The sequence below is a fragment of the Armigeres subalbatus genome, chromosome 2 (genome assembly GCF_024139115.2).
Source record: "Armigeres subalbatus isolate Guangzhou_Male chromosome 2, GZ_Asu_2, whole genome shotgun sequence".
NCBI lineage: Eukaryota > Metazoa > Arthropoda > Insecta > Diptera > Culicidae > Armigeres > Armigeres subalbatus.
In genome coordinates this window covers 242787871-242792286 of record NC_085140.1, presented here as the reverse complement: position 1 = coordinate 242792286, position 4416 = coordinate 242787871, and the positions used below count along the sequence as shown (strand labels likewise).

Below are 4416 nucleotides of genomic sequence, written 5' to 3'. Positions count from 1 at the left end.
TTGTTTGATATGAAACATCACGAAGAATGTCAACTTTGTGAACATCAGCATAGTAACTACTTAAGTACCCTGAAATCCTTCCCTACTGTATTATTGTATTCCCTAACCTCGACCAAACCGCAAGTAGTCTTTCGGTTCCCCCAAACTAACACTATGTATAAGAATCAAGAAATGTATTGTTGAACTTGATCCCGGCTCCGTAAGGCTTCACGGCAAATGAGAATCATATATATAATAGTTTGTCTGCCTTACGCGCAAAGGCGTTGGATTGCCAATCCGGAGATGGCGAGTTTGATTCTCGGTCCGGTCTAGGATGTTTTCGGGTGGGAAACATTCTCGACACACTGTGCATAGTGTATCCATTGTACTTGCCTCACAAGATACATACTCATGCAATGTCGGACATAGAAAAGCTTTCAATAAATAACTGGAGGAAATGCTAGTAGGATACTAAGTTGAAAAGCCGGCCAGTTGGAATGTAGAGCCATTGAAGAAGAAGAAGATAATTGGTTTTACGTAGTTTACGTCGAGCGGTCGTGTCTTGTATACAACCCCAACATTGTTTTTTCTGAAACGAGATTGATTCGTGACTTCTGTTTAGACATATTTTTCTGATAGTCTAGATTGCTTTGAGAATAGGTCGTATGTGCAAAAGAGAGACTCTCTTTGTTTACGCTCTCTTTCGCTAATAGATCGGCAAGTTCAGCATTTTCTGCTACATTTTCACTTCAGCACGCTAGACAAAGCTATTGTCTTTAGATAGGGGAAAAGACGGCTTTGGCAGTTTTTGTTCTATTATTGGCAGGGGGGTTTTTGTCGACCAAATTTTATGAAATTTGGCCACAATATTCTTTGATATGCAAAGCATGTTTAGGCCAAATTTGAGCATAATCAGTCATAAAAAACCCCCCTGACAATAATAGAACAAAACCTGCCAAAGCCGTCATTCCCCCTATCTGCCAAAAAATCCCACGTAAATTTGTGTATAGCTTTGTAATAATCGAAAGAGAATGGAACCGAAGAGAGGCTCTCTTTTGCACATACGACCTATTCTCAAAGCACTCTTATTACTGAGCGGGTCAGAAGGACTTGGGCCAGGGCATGGGACTCTTAGGGCCGATGTCCACGTAGCGTTTTTTTCAAGCTGCGTGCACGTCGCGTCCACGCAAGGTACCCAGCATCAAATGTAGTCGTGCACACGTTTACGTGTGCATTGCTCCATTTGATGCTGGGTACCTTGCGTGAACGCGGCGTGCACGCAGCGTAAAAAACCGCTACGTAGACATCGGCCCTTAGGGTCGGCGTAACAAGGCAGGGCACAAGTAAAACACGTTGTTTCTAAATTATTTTCTATATTTTTCTGACTTAGGGCCGATGTCCACGTAGCGGTTTTGAATTTGCGTGCACGCAGCGTCAACGCAATTGCGCGTAGAAAGTACCCAACATCAAATAGAATCATGCACACGCACTTGCGTTAACACGGCGTCAACACGCGTCTCATTTGCGGCGAGCGTTACCGCAAAGTCGCCGCAATTCCCCACAGGAACGCAGCGTGCACGCGAGTATTTTTTTGACATTTCTCTATTCTTTTTCTTTCCAACAAGATTTCTAATGGGAAAATCTGTGATGAAAGAATGAGTCAGAGCAAAATCAAAACAAACAAAAATACTTCGCAAATTGGTGAATTTTGGTTTCGCAAATTAATTTGCAAATTGCAATACTTTTCAAATCTAGCTTCTTTAAATAATAGAAATTGTAATATACTAGCGGTAAGTGTTTCTTTTGTTTCTGTGTTATGTTAGTACCAGTCGCGATCAAAACAGCTTTGGAAAGAACTGACAAGCAACCATTCCAGGCTGGTGGATATAGTCAAAGTCAGCGGAAATATGTGCGCAATAGTGTAGTGACAGTTTTGGACTGAATGACGGAGCAGGCAAAATTCAACCAACAAAGTGCATTCCGCGGGACCCCCTACACCAAGGCAGGTGATACCAGTTCCGCCATGGGAAGAAATATTAAATGTAAGTTTGATACCGATGTTCCTATATCTTAGCTTTTCTATTGCTGATAGATGTACATACATGCATGTTTTTAGAAATGTTAATGGAAGGATGTCGTCAAATAATGTGGATGGCAATTGCAAAAAGAAACGAGACCAGATGATGAGATGGTGGCGAGCCAAAGTAAGAGTCCGGGATCAATGCGGCTCTTCTAGTGTTATGGCCAATGCTACTGAGGTCGGCGATCGTTGCAGTGGAGTGAAAATTGCAATGATAATGACGACTTCCCCTTCGTTTGGCATTCAGATTGCACAATAACCGCTTGTGATGCTTTTTGAGGAGAATCTTGGGTACCTAATTAATAGGTGCGGCTGCTGTATCTGACCAACATATTTAATAAATTTTTATTCCGGAACAAAATGCCAATTTAGCCGATAAATGGAACAAAAAATCGTCCCCGAAACGCAACAGATGCCCTATTCAAGACAAGAACAATTGCAGGGTTGTTACGACTACGCGAATTTCGCGATTTTCGCGGATTTCGCGGTTTTCGCGGATTTGGCGCGGATTTACATAACGTTTTTAGGGTTTCGCGCGGATTTGGCGCGGATTTAGTTTTAGGTGAAAATTTCTAAGAAAAAATCTAAGGAAGTTTATTTGAAAATTAGTTTTATCATAAAAACTTTTATGCCTATCTAGATGGGCTTTATTTTCATTACCAAATGTTGTTGAGAACAAATTTACGTTTCAAGTTTATTAACATTATTTTTTGGATATGTCCAAGCCCTTATTTAATGGCATGCATTACACTCTCAAGCATCATTTAAACAAATGTTATGAGGAGAGATACGCCACTTGTTGTCATTTTAATCCATTCTAAAACACGACGCACATAAACCATGTCTAATGAAGGACATGAGCACCCATTTTCATCTTGTCAATTTCTTCGTAATTCCAAGATATTTGTCAGTTTCTGATTGGTGGTTTCTTTTACGATGAACCACTCAGCACATCATACCCGAAAATTATAAAGATTATATATATAGGAGGTTCCTGGAGCGGTGACCGCAGGAATGACTATAGAAAATCGAAAAGAATGCCGTCTTGAATTTACAAAAGAGTTATAGCGATGGTCACAGATATTTCTTTAATAAGTGCTCAAAAATTGAATCGGGAGTTTTTCCGCAGGAAGCCACTAATCAATTTCTGCAAGAATTTCTAAAGCGATTTCCGTAGGAATTCATGAAGGGATTTCTGCAAGTAAGCTCTGAAGATATTCCGCAGGTTATTTGTGGAGAATTTACTTGAACTCACGACAAAATTCCCAAATGAATTACAAAATAATTTCCCAGGGGAATTTACTCGGAGAAATTCCCACAGATGTTCTCGGAAGAATTTTCACAGACAATTTGGAGCAACTTCTGCACTTCAGCAGATCCAAAGGCAGTTGGAATTCGGCAAACATTCCCATGAAAATTTCCGGAGGATGACCCGCAGAAATCTTTGGGATGAATCGGCGCAAGAAAAATGAATTTCTACAGGAGTTCTCGGAGTTTTTAAATGAAATTCCAGTAAAAATGGTAAAAAAAAACTGCGTGAATTTTTAGAAAAGCTTGTTACAAGAATTGAAGGAGAAATAACGGACTAATTTTCGTTGGACTTTACGCAAATTATTCTGCCGTATTTCCAAAGAAATTTCTTCTGAAATTTCTAAAAATATTCCTCTGGAATTTTTGAAGGAATTTACGCTTGATTCTGACTTAAAAATCAACGGAGCTTGAGCAACTATGTTAGATTTTGTATTATTTGTTTCTTGATATGAATTCAAATATTTGTTTCACAGAAGTTTTGTTTAAAAACGGAGCTTCATTGTCTAATTCCTTAATATCTAAGCAAGTTTGTCTTGTGATCAATAACTACAACAAGGCTGCCTAATTAATTACTTTAAAGAAAATTGCGGTTTTGCCAGATATTTCAATATTTGGCACGTTTATCTTTAATCAATTATGATCAAATCTGGCCTTAACATTCATTTGTAATAAACGTACCTTGTGCAGAATTTTATAAAGTTCTATCAACAAAAACTGATAATAACGGAACAAATCATGCCAAAGCCATCATCTAATCCAAAAAGCGGCGCTTATGCAAATAGTTTTGACTGTTTAGTTCTTGTTCCCTTAGATTCAGTACTTCTAGTGGCGAATAAGGCCATTTAGAAGGGTTGTAATATTTACTGCTGGTTTATTAGTCCTATTAGCATTTTGATACAAACATATGTTGCAGTTTTAAATCATATTTAAAATCAGTAATAATTGTAAAAAAAGAACTTTTAGAGAAGATGCTCAATAAATTGTTATACAAAAATTGACATTTAACGTGTATTTGCTTACAATTTAGATTTGGATCGCGCGGATTT

General features: G+C 38.5%; 1 long non-coding RNA gene across 1 annotated transcript; it reads left to right on the top strand.

Annotated features, from left to right (window-relative positions):
* The first annotated feature begins 1653 nt into the window (after nucleotides 1–1653).
* LOC134216105 (uncharacterized) lies at nucleotides 1654–2407 on the top strand. The gene is made up of 3 exons (XR_009980487.1): nucleotides 1654–1769; nucleotides 1856–2021; nucleotides 2096–2407. It is a non-coding gene; the product is annotated as an uncharacterized LOC134216105 (long non-coding RNA).
* The last annotated feature ends 2009 nt before the right edge of the window (nucleotides 2408–4416 follow it).